The sequence below is a fragment of the Rhincodon typus genome, chromosome 31, assembly GCF_021869965.1.
Source record: "Rhincodon typus isolate 14 chromosome 31, sRhiTyp1.1, whole genome shotgun sequence".
Lineage (NCBI taxonomy): Eukaryota > Metazoa > Chordata > Chondrichthyes > Orectolobiformes > Rhincodontidae > Rhincodon > Rhincodon typus.
Genome location: NC_063362.1, coordinates 12,097,525 through 12,115,488, shown reverse-complemented (window position 1 = coordinate 12,115,488; position 17,964 = coordinate 12,097,525). Strand labels below are relative to the sequence as shown.

Genomic DNA, 17,964 nt, shown 5'->3' with positions numbered 1-17,964 from the left:
AGCTCCTCTGATGCTGCTTGGCCTGCTGTGTTCGTCCAGCTCTACACCTTGTTATCTCTACTGGAGAAGGGATTTATTTTTAAAGCAAGAACAAAAATAAAGTTGCTGGAAAAGCAACAGAACAGATCTGCGGAAGGGTCACCGGACCTGAAACGTTAACTTTGTTTTCTCCTTCACAGATGTTGTCAGGCCTGCTCAGCTTTTCCAGCAACTTTGTTTTTGTTCCTGATTTACAGCATCCGCAGTTCTTTTGGTTTTTATTTTTAAAGCAACCTTATTATGAGCAACCAGGGTGTGGGTGATAAAGAAGATGTGCCAATTTATTCCTCCTCACTTGGGCGCATGACAATTTAAGGATATCCCATCTGGACCCATAACAAATTGGGAACCTCGTATGTCGTTTGGGTGTAACAGGACGCTGCAATTAGCATTAAAGGAATACAAAAGACATGAACCTGAATTACTCCAACTCTTTTACATTGGAGACCAATATATCATTAACTTGCTGTATTTCTTGTACGTAGACACCAAAATTCCTCTAAACTTTAACATTTGCTAGTTTCTCACAATCTAAAAAATACTGCTTTTCCAATATTATGACCAACCTGGATAACTTTCCCACAATACCTATCACTTTCTTGCCACTCTGCTATCTATATTCCTTTACCTTCCTCACAGCTTACTTTCCCACTTAACTATGTATCATCAGTGGAGTTGGATACAGTGGTCATTAATACATATGTAAACAGCTGAGGCTCCAGCATAGACCCTTCTGGTATCTCACTAGTAACAGCTTGCCCATGCCAATGGCTCATTTATTTCTACTTCCTGTCCATAGTAATATATTACCCCAATGTCATGAGTGTTTATCTTCTCAGCCTTGTGCTCAAAAAGGATAAATTGACCAAAGCTTTCACTCCTGATCACTATCCAGTGATTCTTTACGGATGGGTCTGTGTACATCTTTGGATGATGAAAGGGGTAGTTCTGGATTTGGTGCCTCCCATGGGTGAACAGCAAACAGACACTCATTGTAAAGCCTCACTGACAAATAATGGCCACTTGGGTGAAGTACCATCAGTGCTTGTGGATCTGCAGCATATTAAGGAACTACCTTTGGAAGAAGAAAGATTTTGCAGGGTAAAATGACTGGCCATACCAGTTTAACTTCACCCTTGAAAGCTTATCTCTGCTCATTCAAAGTTCAGCCGCTTACATAGAGTTAAAATCAGGCCCTGTATTTCTGAGTTGCAAGCTACAAGTCAATGAAGCTGAGGCTACGGCTTAGTCATTCAGTATATTCAAAACTGAGATCAATAGATTTCTGGATATTTAAGTTATCAAAGGATATGAGAATAGTTTGGGAATACGGTGTTGAGGGATAAAATCAGCTGTGATCAAGTTGAATGGCAGAGTTCTGTCAAGGGGCTGAATGGCCTTCTTCTGCTTCTATTACCTATGTTGCTAATGCCCATACATCAAAAAATTTGTAGGAGATCTTGATAACGTTACACAAAATATTGAGATTATGGTTAGTTTTGTTACCAATTCGACTACCAGCAACTCATTTATTTTATGTTTTCTGGCCCATTAAACCCTTACCTGAATGTGGAGATTCATTTTCTGAGTAACCTGCGTGCCCAATGTTGGAAATAAATAAATTCACTACCCCGACATCCAGTGTTCTTAATAAATAAGCAGTGGCTTTATAAACGATTAGGTACATCACAAAGAAATCACTTGGAAGTACAAGCACAAACCGTTTATGTGATCTTTCAAGAAACAAACCAACTAGCAACCGAGTCCTAAGGAAATCTTCGGAACGATTCATTGAGAAACAATGAGCTACAGTGCTGGGCATTAATGCTGTTTTTTTTTGCATCTAATCCCCACATTGTGATCATATTGTATGTTACTGAGGGATTGCTTCATCGAATTAATAACAGCCAGCGCTGCAAAGAAAGACTTAGTCACAGAGCTGCAACAGTTTTTTTTATATGCAAAGCTTACTGTTAAATGAGGAAGTAAAAGAAAGCAGGCAGTAGGTTGCAATGTAATAAATTTGGGTGAATTTGAAATTTGACCCTGTGCTTGTTATTCTATAAAATGTTGCACTTTCATTTGGTCCTTTCTGCTTTAACTAGAAGTGACATTGGGTTGGCAACGGCCCCTCTTTTGGCCAATAGCATCAGACAGCAAGAATTGACTGGTCATTCATTTCACTTTCTGCCCTTGCTACAGTTAAAACTGCTTCTATCTTTTCCCCTATGATTGGATTGAAATGCAACCATGCACAAAGGTCTGTCCTATTCTGCCATATGACCTCCGCGATAAGACACACTTGCTGGAGGTAGACATCTTAAACCTCACTTAAGTAAAATCCTTGTGTTGAACACACTGCTCTGTTGTACACTGGAAATATAGTATCAAAAATGGTGAGTACCCAGAGCTGAATTTTAAAAAAGCAAATCTGCTAAGCCTTGAGCTGTCTCTGAAAAATAAAAATGAAGATCACAGTGACCACATTGTTTGAGAGAAAATGGCTGCAGCGTCTCCCCTAACAGCTCTTCTTGAAGTGTTGGGGACATGGGGAGAAAGTGGGAATTCCTCCAAGGACAGTGGCAGAATTGCACAATAGCTATGGATTTGCTGAATCAGATAAAGTAGGAGTTGCTAGATGTTTTCACACTGTTGGGAAAAGACTGTTTCAAAATATATTCCACACTAAATCTCCCTTGGTTGTATCTTTGATTCAGCCTGAGGATATGGAAAGGGGCTATATAAATGTATTTTGTTATTTCTCACAATCTGAGCCACTTTTTCCCTGGGGTGGCCAGAAATCAAGTGCGACGCAATTGAACCATCTCCCATTTTAAGGACATGCTTTTCCGAAGAATGGAGTAGATATGAAATAGTGGAGAAGGGAATATGTTTCCTTTTTAGAAGCTTCTTTTAATTAATATTTTGTCCATTTGGCGATAAAGAAAAGGGAGATTTTCAAATGACATATATTTTAATAGGAAATAGACTTTTAATGTGGACTCCCCCCAGTCAGTCTTCAATTCGTCTTTTTTTTTCTGTTTTACAAGTATATTATTCCTGTTGCAGAATGATAATAGAATTTGCTTTATGTAGTAAAAGTACTTCTTCTTTTTCAAATAGCTAATATTGTCTGTTAGAAGCTGGGATAAAGGCTGCCTCTATTTCTGAGTGAGTTCGTCTGGCTCTACTTAGAACATTTTCAAGAAGATCTGGGGTAACATTAGTTAAAGAGCATCAGTGCTGGGACAAAATTATGCCACATTCCTGCTGAAGTTCCAAGCCCAGACTTGTCAGAAGAGGAGAGAAGAAATGTGAGACAGCGAGAGAGAAAGATTAAAGAGCCATGTTCTCACACCTACTAAGAGGCATAGTAACAGATCGATCAGCCCCGATTGTGTCCTCAACTGCAGGGGGGCAATGGGATTCAGGAAGTCAAAAGGGAGGCAAAAGAATTGCAAAACGCATTATCCATAACAAATACAAGAAACTCCATTGGGTGCCAAATGGCCGAACAGTCCCAACTATTGACAAACCTGAGGATTTGTTCAGTAGTGAATTGGATCGGATAGTTGCCAGGAAAGTGCCACAGCAAAGTATTGTAGAACAGTTGAATATTATTGTCACTGATGTCTCCAGTCAAACAATGTTGCACAAGACAGATACTCTCAAGTGACTCCCAAAGGGAGGAATACTTTTAATGAACAAAGGTTACTTCACACAGATATTTATTTGAATAATTATCTCAAACGGGACTGAGTAAAGCACCAGCGCTGTTTTTTCACCTATGTGTTTGAATCGAGCTCTGACTGGTGAGTGAGTCCACTCTGTCAGCTGGTAGAGTCTCAATTGAAATGAGCTTAGGGTGGACTCAATCCAGCTGGTACTGGCACAAGCTCAGAAGAGAACAGTCGCTAGAACTGGTTACTAATTGGTTCTCTCACTCCTTAAGGGCAGGAAGACATGTCTTATGTAGGAAATTGCAATGCCATAGTGACATATTAGGTGATTTTTCTCAGATCAACTTTAAGGCAGACTGATGGATCAGAGGAGGAGTTTTCTTCTAGTATTCACAATATTAACACTAAGATGCATTACATTTTTTGACCAGTAATGTCATGCCTCACATTAAAACAACGTAGGAGATAGTTTACTATGTAAAAGGCGGGGTATAAATGTAAGTTTTAGGTTTTAAAACCAGGGCCTGCAAAGAAATCTCATGTAATTCCCAAGATCATATGATTTCTGTCTATCCATGCCTAGGAATTTTGTACGTGATAAGCATATGTTAAGAGTTTAGACTGTTTTTGCATTTGTTGTCATACCACATATACTTTCACTTTCTGTGCACTAGTTCCCTATTGGCAGTTGGCATTATTTACAGAAATTCGAACAGAAAGTGATTGGGAACTGTTTTGAATATGCACCCAGAGTTTCTTGGAGTTAAGATTTGCAAAGTGTTTCCTAGAGTTTGTCAGTTTTGTTGGAGTCTGTGAAAGTGTCTGTATTTGTGGACAGTTCCCATTAAAGTGTCAATATTTTCACAGTGTCCTCAGGAGTGAGTCGATGTTTGACAATGTCCCTAGAAATATCACACTATTTGCATTGACACCAAGGGATGGGCCAACATTTACGAGGTTCTTATGTAGATCAATATTTGCTGGGGATCCCCCAAGATTATTTGTAGGGAACTCCATACACACTGTTCTATAATCTCCCAAAATTGAAACTGTTTGTTTAAAGCACAGATGTATTATATTTGATACTCCGCTTATTATATGATTCTCCCCTTTGACTGGAATATATTTTACACCCAGTGGATGGAATGTGATAGGGTTGTGGGCTACGGTGAAAAATTTGGGACAATTATGTGAGCAATCTAGCGAGGCCCTTGTTGATGTTGAGACCAACTCGTTGCAGTTTTAGACAGAGTTTCAGGCGTTGGGATAAGATTCTTGTGAGCGTCCTGTGAGGTGCCTATCAAAGAGGGTTATTGCTTGTTGCTGTCCTCATTAACTGCAAATCTCACCTCATTAATATGCAACTTCCTATCCTACCACCTGCAACAAGAAAGCTAGCTGTCGACAATGCCTGACTTGAAAATCAGATCGGGTACTTGGTAAATTTGGCTCACTACTTGGCCTCTGGGCTGCCATCTTGGACATTGGGTAACAACATCTGAGGGCATCTGCTGCACTTAGACTTTGCCCACACTCACTGGCATCCAACCCCTGCCAGTCTCTCAGGGTCCTCATTGCACCTTTACCATCTACTCACAGTACGTTCTGAACTTCATGCTCTACCTCAGGGCACACCAGCGCCTCTCTTTACAATGCTGCTGCAAGGACAGGGCAATTCAGCTCACAGATTGGACCAGGCTGCATCTCAGGGATGCTATTTTTTAAATTCCCTCTGGGACTTGGATGTCACTAGTTTGGCCAGCATTTATTGCTCCTCTCTCTAGGCTTTAAGAAGTTGGTGGTGAACTGCCTTCCCGAACCGCTGCAGCTCATGTGCTGTGGGTTAACCAACAACGCCCTGAGAGAGGGAATTCCCGGATTTTGACCTGTAGGATCAATGATATTTTCTCAAGTGATTGCTTGACTAGCCTGTGTGACAGCTGTCCCAATTTTGGCACTACTCCCCAGACATTAGTGTTGAAGACTACGCAGGGTTGACAGGGCTTTTTGCTATGACCATCGCCAGTGCCTCAAGTTCACTTTTTCTTTTAGTACTCACCCACCTTGTTTACAGCATCTCTGCCTTGCCTTTCCTTGTCTTTTTGTGCTTTGTCCCTGCCCCCAGCCAGAACCACCAGGCTCATATTACTTATGCCTTGTCTTCCTGTTCAACACAAAGCCAGGAAGCATGTCGTAGTTATCAGCAGCCCTAAGTCACGTCAAGTGACAGGGTCCCAACACAGGACATTAAGGGCAGCTTCCAACACCAGTCCAGGGGCTTGGACACAGCCGGTCAGCCACTTGGGGCAGTCAGAGTCAGGTCTTCTTGTAAGGAATGAGGGCAGCTACTATGCGTCTTGGCTGTTTATGTGCTATTGTGGGCTGCTTTCTCTTGTTTTAAGAGAAAGGGATGGATCGTGTGAGACGAAAGTTAGTGAGGCAGCCATTAGTCCTGGTAAGGAGGTAAACGGTTTCAGTTGGCATGGATCGGTGAATGGGTGGCACAGAGGGCTCGCTTGTTTGGTGGTGCCGGACGTAGGTATGGGTAACAGCGAGCGAGGACAGATGTTGCACGCAATAGTGGGAGAGATAGAGCAATGAGCCTTGGTGGCAGGTGGGTACAGTAGCAGGGATAGGGTGAGTGTGAGGTAGCAGACAGAAGGTGGCAGCACTTACTCTGGCAGTGCAGAGAAAGTCATTGACTTTCTTCCTACACTTCTGTGTGGCCAGGTTCCTGGGATCTTAAAGTACATCAGATTGAAAATCAAACAGAATGGATTGAGTTTCATTTTGCATCGGATATCATATTTGGAAAATGTCAGCCCCATTTCTGTTAGTCAAAATATAGGCTCGCAAAAAATATGCAACAGGTTCCAAAGCTGGAATGGAGGAATTGCGAAGTCTAATTGGCCAGCTGAATTGGCTGTGCACCCAAACAGGGCCAGGTGCCAGTTTTGATGTACTACAATGGACTGCAATTATGAAAAATCCCAAGGTGGAAGATATTACTCAGGCAAACAAAACATTGAAAAACTTAAAAACAGAGCATTGTGTTTTGACATTTCCATCATTGAGTGATGCCAGGAACATGTGACTTGCTATTTTTAGTGATGTTTCTTCTGCAAATCTCTGGATGGGTTCTCGAGTGCAGGAGGCTTGTAAAATTTTCATGTGGGAACGAGGTGGTAAATGTTGCCTTTTAGATGGGAAGCTAAAAAAGCAATTAGAAAAATAATAAAAAATACTTTAGTGACAGAAACTCTTCCTCTTGGTAAGATGGGAGTTAGGGGATTTTCCGTAGCAAAAATATTGGAAGAAATTCTAAAAAGAGATTTAGCATTGAGTGGTACATCAATAATAAACCACAGTAATAGGACAATGGACACTCAAAGAAATGTGCAAGTTGCGTGCCTGTAATCTATTAATTACATTGTAATAATGATCACATGATGCAATTGAATCAGGCAAAGATCTCCAAGGATGTGACTTTAAAGTGAAAAGTAAGCCAGGTACCTGGATGTGTTGAGCATTAGTAGGAGCAGGTTCAACTGAAGCATTTCATGAGGACATTGGATGATAATTTGGGTGGAAATACAGGTATATGGGGAAAAGGCAGGAGACTGGCACTGGGGAGTAGAATTGGTAGAGGCACAATAGGGTGAATGGCCTCCTTCTGTGGCATTACAATTCTGTGATTAAGACCATAAGGTAAAGGAGCAGACTAGGCTATTTGGCCCATCACGTTCACCATGGCTGACAGGTTTCTGAGCCTCATTTTCCTGCCTTCTCCCCATAACCCTCAGTCCCCATATTAATCAAAAACACATCTACTTCTATCTTAAATACACTCAATGACCTGGCCTCCATAGCCCTCTGTGGCAATAAGCTCCACAGGTTCACCACCTTCTGGCTAAAGAAATTCCTCCTCATCTCAGTTCTAAAGGGTTGTCCGTTCACTCTGAGGCTATGCCCTTGGGTTCTAGTCTTTCTTACTGGTGGAAACATCTTCTCCACATCTCTGAGCGGATTACCCAACCCACATGAAGGCCTCTTGATTTATCATTGATACTCTTGGCTGTGAAGTTGAAGGTGTTCTCAAGGTTAATCTGTTCCATTTTGGCCAGAACCAGTATGCACAGAATTATTAAAAGTCTGGTTATTATCATCTCTGAGCAGAAATTGACTGCCCATTTCCTCCTTTGCAACTCTGACTTTCTTCAAAGAAGTATTATACCAATTGCAAAATGCTTTGAAAAAGTCTTGAAGTTATGACAAAAAAATCTTTCTTGGTAAACAGTGTTTGTGTTGGAAAATAAAACAAATCAACAACATTGAGCATTGATATAGAACCCTGGTAAATGTATTGACCATCTCATGGCAGTAAATAAAGCGGAGACAAAAGTTGACCAGTGATCTGAGAACTAAAGACTAATTACAAGTTTCAAAGCCTTCCAAGTGGGAGATCTCCTGCAAATATGCATATGTTCTTTCTGTACTTCATACAAATACTGGCACTCACTGGGAATTCTTTGCAAATACTGGCACTCACTGGGAATTCCTTGCAAATACTGGCATACACTGGGACTTCCCTATAAATACAGGCACTTATTGGGAATTCTCTGAAAATACTGGTGCACACTGGGAATTTGTGATACACTTTGGTTTCTTATCACCAAAATTGCAGCCTTAGCTATCAAGAGTGAAATGGTGTTGTCACAGCTGAAAACATGCAGCAACAGAATGAAAATGTTCACAAGTTAACAACTGCAAAAATCTGATGACTCGGTGGATATTCTGAAATCTTAGTTGTGTATGTACATATTAGTTGCAAGCTCCAATTTGGTTATGTATGTGTTGTAAGTATCCAAAACAGGTTTTTTGGTGCATTGGTGTGTTGTGATGCCACCTTCACTTCAGATCTTATTGTTATTATAACCAAGAATTTGATGGTTATTCAACCAATTATATTTGTCAAAAATAACTTGCATTTACATAACACCATCAGCATACTAAAATAGTCCAGGGCATGTCATAGGCTTGGAGTCTGACAAAACTTTGACATCAGGTCAGGAGACATTAGACAGGCGATCGAAGTTTTGGCCTCAGAGATGGATTTCAGGAGCAGTGTTAGAGCGATGGAGTGTTAGGAAGGGAAATTCAGAGCTTAGGGCCTTCATGCATGAAGGCACAACTTTCATAATGGTTGGGGTGGGAGAAGGAAGTTGGAGATGCATGAGAGACTAAAACTGAAGGAACACTGTTCTTTGAAGATATGGAACTGGAGGAGGTTACAGAGGTAAGGAGGGGAGAGGCTATGAAGGCGGTATTTAATCAGATATGATAATTTTACATCTGAGGAGTTGGTAAAATTTCATTAATCAATGCAGAACACTGGCGACAAAACATTTCAATTTTAAAACAGTTTCTGAATTCAAAATACAAAATACACAGTCACTTGGGACAAATGCTGGGCCTGGAAGGATAGTGGCTTTTTTTTTTGGCAAGAGACTTGTTTTAATTCTTACACAATTTAAGCTGATGTTGGTAATTCAAGTCAAAAGTCTTTCTTTGCTTGGTACAAATCTACTTTCTATCACAGAAGGGGCAATTAAAACAAATTAAGTGTATATGAAAGTATGATGTCATGGTTTCAGGCTGTCTAGTTGACCAGTGTAAAGGGGAAGGCTCTGATCCTCACTTGATAGTGCTGAGTTATCAATCATTTCGAGCTGACAGCTACCTCGCACACAGACCCATTCATAGCTACCAGCTGGCTAACCTTAGGGAAACCCTCAGTTCTGAAGAGCACCCAGGTCCTCTGCAACTTTCCAGCAGATGTTACATTCATCATTGTCACTGGATTACATTGACTCCTCGTTGTCTGGCCAAGGGATGTAATGTCACTATCAACATCCACTTGCAAATGCATCAGTCGCTCATCCTTTACTATTATATGGGGGCAATGATTATTACTGTCGTGTTCAGCAACTGTCTTCGTCAGCTGGAGGATTACAACTAAAACAATATCAATAACATATTTCAGCAGGGACCAACTCATTGATGTCAAATTAACCCGTTGAAGACTGAGGTCACTGTATAAATCCTTAAACACTTGTTACTGCCCCACCACTCTCCTCTGTTTTTAAAAACTGTTAACCATTAAAAATGTAAACAGTTTTTAATTGATGAGAATGATAAGAATTTAATCAAAAATATTGTAAGATTTTGTGTATATAGTGTCAACATTCAAGTGTGATGTAGTGGTAGTATCTGTGCCTCTGAGCTAGGAGATCTGGGTTCAAGTCCCACTTGCTCCAGAGGTATGTAATAACATGTCTAGACAGGTTGAATAAATATATCTACAGTGCCAAAGAGGGTTTCCAAGTTTCTGATGACTAAGGAAAGTAGTACCCTCTCATTCTCAACAGGGGGAGGTGATGGCCTAGTGGTATTATTGCTAGACCATTAATCCAGAGACCCAGATAACATTCTGGGGACTGGGGTTTGCATCCTGCCATGGCATGTGGTGGAATTTGAATTCAATAAAATATCTGGAATTAAAAATCTAATGATGACCATGAAACCATCGTCGATTGTCAGAAAAACCCATCTGGTTCATTAATGTCCTTTAGGGAAGGAAACTGCCATCCTTACCCGGTCTGGCCTACACGTGACTCCAGATCCACAGCAATGTGGTTGACTCTCAACTGCCCTCTAGGCAATTAGGGATGGGCAATAAATGTTGCTTAGCCAGCGACGCCCTCATCCTGTAAATGAATCTTAAAAAAAAAACTTTCGTTCCTCCAAATACCTTTCAGCATCACCTTCATCAAATTGGGCAACCAGCCCAATCTCCTATCAACCTACAGGAGGGGTGACTGAAACAGGGATCCTCTGCCAGGCATTCATCTACCCAGGAAGACCCTTTGTTACTCTGACAAAAATGCCTTCCCATGTTTGCAGACCTCATTAAGAGGAGTTAGTCATCATCAAGGTCTTCGCCTGAGTAGTCTCCAAGTGATGCTCACTTTGGGAACTCTAAACTGCACTGAGTTCCTTCGTTGCTGAGATTTTTGGCTGCACCTTTCAGCGTGAAATCAAGTTTCCTTTCCCCTAACTCCTACATAAATAATAAAAATCCCAACGATGAAGATTTAATGGTTTTGAATCCTCAGGGATGCTTCTGTATGAGTTTTCATTTTCCTAAATGGTGAATTTCTTTAAAAATAACATATAGAGCTTATTTGCAAGTTGCCAATACAAGATCCAATAAATAATGAAAAGTTTAGAAGTCATAAAAAATTTATACATGTCCATGGAGAAGCTCTCTTATACATAGGAGAATTTATACTTATATATGCCTTTTATAAAATAAAGGCAGGAGCTCTATGAACAACAATTTATTTTTAAACAATAGATGAATATCACAGAGTGCTTTATATTTTCCTAATAAACTGATTCAGAGACATTATTACACAATTTTGGTATAGGTAGGACTTGAACCCAGGCCTCCTGGCTTAAAGGTAGGGACATTATCACTGTGTCACAATAGTCCACACTTTAGTCCCACTACTTTACAAGAGATGAAGCAAAATGGTTCCTAAATGAAAAGTAAAATAAGCGCAACAAGTGGGTCTTAAAGAAGAGGGAGCGGCAGTACTAGGAAGGGAATTCCAGAACATTCTTGGCTGTTGAAAGTTGTGGGGCAAACGGAGGAGAACCGTGTAGAGATAGGGTTTAAGGAATATGCAGATGAACCTATGAGGTACACTGCAATGTAACCATCATGTGACAGAGACTCTGCTGGAAGATTGGAACTGGAGCAGTTTGTGAGCAGGGAGCTCAGTTCCCACATCATCATTTACATATTGTATTACAGATACTGTTTAAAGAAACCCTGGGGTGTGTCCGGAGCTTCCTTGTAGAACAGAAGAACCCATATTGAACATGATAACTGCTGCAGTGGAAACACCAAATTCCTGGATATGGTGTTTTTCTGAGAGGAATCAGAAGAAGAACCATGAGGCAGATTGAAGATCCATGAGGCAATGTTGAGGAATTACAAGGCAAAATTCCTGAGAAGGCTTCTCAACTGCAGTGAGTTGAACGAAAGTGAGGTGTCGTCCAAAGTAACAACATGTGCGTGCCATCCAAATGCTTTCCCACAGACCTTTAGTGCCATCAAAGGTCTAATGCAGGCACATGGATGGGAGATGTGGAAGACGCATTTCCACAACTATAGAATAGCCTCAGCTCTCAATCAAATCAGTAATGGCTCTAGACAGTACTTTCTCACATGCAGTGTGCTCCATTGCCAAGATGTCCTTATTGGGCAAGGTTCTAATGAAACCTTATCAGACTTTCGACCAGTCCTAGCCTATTAAAGCCCGAAAAGAGCCTCATTATTGAATGTGCCCACTTCAACTCCCAGACCCAGAAGCCAGGGGAAATGCTTTATTCATGATTTTGATGGATATACTAATTCAAGTTGTTATGGCACCTTGAAGGATGAGATTATTCAAGTCCTTGATGATAAAGTCTCTGTCTTTTGCAATCTGAAGAGGACTGTATGTTAGAGTCAGCATACAAGGCAGGCTAAGCACAGAGCTCAAAACTGAATGTGATTTGATGTAACTTCGAGGCTCATTTCAAGCCTATTAGTTGGCTGGACCCGAAGATATCCACTCCTCACTTCAAGAAGTCTAGTAAAGTTACAGAAAAGGTAGGAAGTGCCAATTTGAAGTGCTGGTATTGTGGTGCAAGAAGACAGCTCAAGCAATAATATCATCCAGCAGGAAAACCCAGTGTTTTCACTGTGGCCGACTTGGTCATTTCCAGCAATTCTAGGAACATAGGAAGGAGTAGGCCATTCATGGCTGATCTGTGGCCTAATTCAATATATATCTGCCTTTGGCCCACATCCCCTAATGCCTTGATTTCACAAAAATTTATCTCTCTCAGATTTAAAATTAGCAACTGATCCAACATTCACTGCCATCTGAGGAATAGAGTTTCAAATATCTAACAATATTTGTTTGTGGAAATTCTTCCTAACATCTGTCCTGAAGGGTCTGGCCCTAATTCTCAGACTATGTCCCCTCATTCTAGATGCTTCAAGCAGTGGAAAAATGTTTTATATTTATCTACCCTGTTTTTTGCTGTTAATATCTTGAAGACTTTGATCAGATTGTCCCTTAACCTTCCAGTTTCTGGAGAAAACAGGTCTAATTTGTATAACAAGATGTAGAGCTGGATGAACGCAGCAGGCCAAGCAGCATCAGAGGAGCAGGAAAGCTGATGTTTCGGGTCTGGGAAGAAGGGTCCAGACCTGAAGCGTCAGCATTCCTGCTCCTCTGATGCTGCTTGACCTGCTGTGTTCATCCAGCTCTACACCTTGTTATCTCAGATTCTCCAGCATCGGCAGTTCCTACTATCTTTAATTTGTATAATCTCTCCTCCTAACTTAGTCCCAGAAATCCAGGTATCGTTCCTATAAACCTATTGTATAGTCGCTCCTCAGTCAATCTATCCTTCCTCAAGAGTGGTGCCCAGAAATGGTCACACAATGCATTCTGCAATGCAAGATTACCTCCTACAAGTAAAATAAATAGATTAACTTCTGAATGAAGGAGAATCTAGTCAAAAGAAGGAGGAGGAGGATGGAATTTTTTAGAAGTCTGCGTAATGAGGGCTAGGTGAAATTTCCGCCAGAATTGAATGAAAGGTCCAGCGAGACCTGTCTTGATATTGGGACCATCTCAATGCACCTTTAATGCCTGGCACCTCTAGACTGACAGGTCTTGTCTGAGTGGGCAATGGTCTTTTAAAGATGGTTTGGATGCAAGGGATGCCGTCGAATTCTGGGGTATCTGCTGGCGTGTTTGGAGCAGTGTGTGGTCAGAATTGGACTCGAAGGGCATCATGGGGCACATAGATAGTTGAGGTCAGTTTGGGAGAAAACTTGCTAGGCGCATGGTGAAAACCCCTTCAAAACTTCGACACATCTCAGACAGAGCCAAAAAAGTGAAAGATTCAGGATGGAAATGTCACACTGTTATAGTCAAGTGATAATTATTGACCCAAGAAGCTGATGATCTGGACCATGATTTTTAATCAGTAACCTTGAAAGTCATGAATATTGATACTAATCTTTCTCTTGATTCAGAAGCAACTATGACCAAGCAGCCTAACACTTTTGAAAGGCTTGACAGTGTACACCTTCAGCTGTGAAACACCCACAATCCAAAGCCTTTCAGCTAAGGGTGGTTTGGAAGCAACACAGATCCTCAATGGTAACTTATTAATAAGCTTATTTCTGCCTTTCAGAATCAGGACAAATCCTCATTGAGTTTGCAATCTTGTGCGCAATTGGTCTGCTACAGTCAGCACAAGACACTCCAAGTCAGGTAAAAGACAATGACTACCTCACAGTAGGTGAGGAGTTACCTCAGCTTCTCCACAATCAGGAGCTTACATCCCAAGAAGCACAAAGACATTTTGAGGAGGTTTGCCTGAGCTTTTCCTGACCACTGGAGCTTCATACCAAGTTGATTTTCTTTTGGCAAGAGGTACTTCAGCTCTTTCGGGAATTTGATCAGCTTTCTGACACTCCTCCTGGAGTCTTGCGCCCATGTCTTTAGCAGTCCCTAGATAGGAAAGACACCCAGGGAAGGAATCACAGAACATGCTCCAGCCAGGCCCAGTTTTGGAATTTCTATAAGAAACTAGTGTAGTACCTGACTGCATTTTTACAGGATATCGAGATCCCCTTGATCTATTTCCAGATCAAACTGAGCAGAATTCTTCAGCTAATTCTGTGGTGATGCCAGTCTATATGGCAAGTAATGTTCATGAAGAGGCACTATGTTTGGCTGTTGAAGCTGAGATGGATTATCAGCACTTTCAGCTATTCAAGATGGTCACAATGATCTTTAAACCAGAAATAAACTTGATGAAATTGCACAAGATCCCAGGGTATAATGAACACAGCACATGCAGCAAAGTCCTTCAGGACGACTGAAGCATTAATGTTCTAGTTTCTCGTGAGAGTCCAGAACTTTCTTTAATCTCACCCAACTTTCTGAAATAAACGCCTGTGTTCAATGATGAGCTTTTGTCATATCATCTCTTCCATCCAATCAAAGCTGCAGTCTTGAGAGAACTGACAGTAAATCTCACAGCTCAAGGAGCAATATTTATTTCATCAACAATTCACAGTCCTTCAGTCTCTCTCCCTTTAAAGGACATTGCTCTCATGAACCCAATAATCAACTACTCATTTCCCAGACTCCCTCACCAAATCAGTGACCAGCAGTTGGTAGTGAGACCTGAACGTTTTTCTCATGGCACATTTTACCACAGTTAGTCACTAGTTATGATTAAAAAGTGCAGCCTACAGGAACGGTTTAGAGTTTGATTTGAAGAGGTGAATCAGTACTCTGCAATCTTCTGTTTTCATCCTAAAGTTAAGAAGACTGTGCAAGGAGCTCAGAATGTCTTGATGCTGCAAATGAAGTGGGACACTGATACCTATCAGCTTTTACTTGAAGGTGCAATTTTAGCATTCAGTGATGTTTCATTGTCTAAAGATCTTTTCTGCTTAAGATATCATGAGAGAGTACTACAAGCTGACACTAATCGGAGAGCAGTCAGAAGGAAGTGGTACTTTTTGATGAGAACCCACCAGCCTTCACACTGATGCAGCAGTCTAGAAGCAACTGGTATTCCATAACAGTTGGATGATGTTTCTAAGCCCACTCTTCTCATTTGAGGTTTAAGGTTAGCCTTCAGGCTGTCTGATGCTATATCAAATGGCCAGGTCAGGGAGAACTGTGAAGCACTTGAGTCATTGAACAATGCACTCTGGGGGTTGATGGTAGTGTTGGAAATACTTTAGTTCAAGTCTTTCAGTCAATAATTTTAAGACAATACTTGCAGTTAATAATGTTGGAAAATGAGTATGTACCTTATGGGAAGGGGATGTAGAGATAGGGATGAATGAAAATGCAGATGAGTCTCTGTGATATGCTATGATGCAACTGAAATCTCAGTAGTCATGTGATAGAGACTCTGCTAGGAGGTTGGAACTGGAACAGTTCAGAGAAGGAAGCTCTGCTCCAACATCATCATTTATATATTATAAATAAATACTATTTAAAGAATCATTGAAACCCAGTTTGAGATTATTTGAAGACCAGAAGAACCCATAAGAAAACAAACTACATGATAGGGTGGAATCACACAAAGACTTTAAAGTATAGAATATAGGTCATGAAAAGGTTACGGAGATAGGTGGGGAAAGGGAAGGCCATGCAGAGTGTTAAGTGCAAGACAATAGAATGTGTTATATCAAATTTTAGATGAAGATAGTGTTACAGAAAGATGCAAGGTGTGACAAGGGTAAGTCGAAAGTGTCAAGGCAGAATTTTGTAATATTTATGTGGGTGTTATAATGAGGACAAATCATTTTATTGCTGCAGCATTCTATTCCAAATCATTTGGTTGCGCAAAAAGATTCATCCCGGTCTGACTCTCAGGCTACATGTCACAGATGTGTCATCTCTCTCCTAGTTTCTGCTTCTTGTCATCTAGCTACAGCTGCTCAGTCTCACTCTCTCTCCCTTTGAAGGACATTGTTGTCATGAACCCAATAACCAACTACTCATTTCCCAAACTGTCTCACCAAATCAGTGATCAACAGTTGGTAGAGAGACCTGAACATTTTTCTCATGGGATGTTTTACCACAGTTAGTCACTAATTATAATAAGAAGTGCGGCCTACAGGAATGGTTTAGAGTAAATAAAGTAAAGGACATCTCGAGTTTTACACCTGTTCCTTTGTTCATAGGGACTGGTATTCCTCTACATTATGTTTTGCAAACTGTCCTATGAGCTGCTGTCCTGCATATAATTCCTGTCTAGAAAGTCTGCCTAGATAGAGAAATGTGATGTCAACCATGTAGAAACCTAATGCCCTAATGTACCACCACAATCCCAGTTGATGCCCTTTAGGGTCTTCAATTCTGTTTAAAAATAGGATTATATAATGCTGACATTTTGGCAGGAAAATCACTGGTTTTACACCTTGTCTAATATTGATCTTTGTTGACTTTAATGGAAACCAAATCTAGTGAAGGTGTAGAACTGGCAATACTACATGAATTGTATTTTCCACTCACAGGATGCTGCCATCTGTTCAAAAAAGACATCCTGCCTATCACAAAATTAACAATTTCTTTTAATGAATTTCAATGCCAGTGTGATGAAAGGTACATAGGCTGGATGTCTCAATAATTAGTGGAACAATTAAACAGCATGTCCCTTCAGTTGTTTCTAACAAATGGAAGACTGACAATAATCAATCACTCCTGCTTGCTAAACCCAAAAGAAAGTCTACTTTTAGAAATGCTGCTGTTATTGAGCCACACATAACAATCCTGGGTATGCTTGTAACTACACTAACAACCAATTTAAGATCATCCATCAAGTTGTAACTTGCCTCATTTACGTTGCAATGGGCTATGTACATTCATGTGCAGAAATTCATTCTCTGCAAACAAACAGAATATGTTCAAGCCAGGAACTTGGGAAACCTATCATTCCCTGTGTTGCTTTCTCCATGGCACCAACTTGGTCAATCAGAGTTGACTTGCCAACAAATTAACACCCTTTCTTCCTGTAGTATAAATTGTTGTGATCATTTGAAATTTGATATTCTTGCGTTCATCCTGATAAAAGGAAGCCAAAAAAATCATCAACAGATTTCTCCTTTCAGCAATATTCATGTTTTGTACTATCAAGCAATAACTTAATCCTTGTTTTACTATTTGTGGCACTTGATGCCAGTTATTATTCATGTTGTTAGTTTATATTTATACAAATACAATTAGTTTCATTCCCAGGTTTCTGTGAGAAGGATTCTGCTCTATCACAAGATTCTGGCAATGGTAACTCACCTGATCATTAATCTGACATGCTATTAAATTTTGCTGGTTATAGGAGCGTGCCGATCGGATGTACTTAAGCCAGTTCCCACTTCCAGCCTGACTTGCATCAATGCAGAATTTTACATTCCCCAGCTCGTCAACAATCTGCAAAAGAATAAAATTCAAAATTTGAACCATCTTAATAACTCAGTAGAGAGACAGGCTGTTTCACAATTCTGCAACATGAAACAGCAGATTACAGCAATCTGGAAAAAAAGGCACCACATATTAAGAATATAGTGTGTGCCCTTCAGCACCTT

General features: G+C 40.6%; 1 protein-coding gene across 1 annotated transcript in view; it reads right to left on the bottom strand.

Moving 5' to 3' along the window:
• Positions 1–17,748, bottom strand: part of prdm16 (PR domain containing 16) — a 151,216-nt gene extending 133,468 nt beyond the window's left edge. The window contains exon 1 of the mRNA XM_048614876.1: positions 17,675–17,748. The gene's annotated coding sequence lies outside the window, so the exon portion shown is untranslated. The remainder of the gene's footprint in view (positions 1–17,674) is intronic.
• Positions 17,749–17,964: the final 216 nt, after the last annotated feature.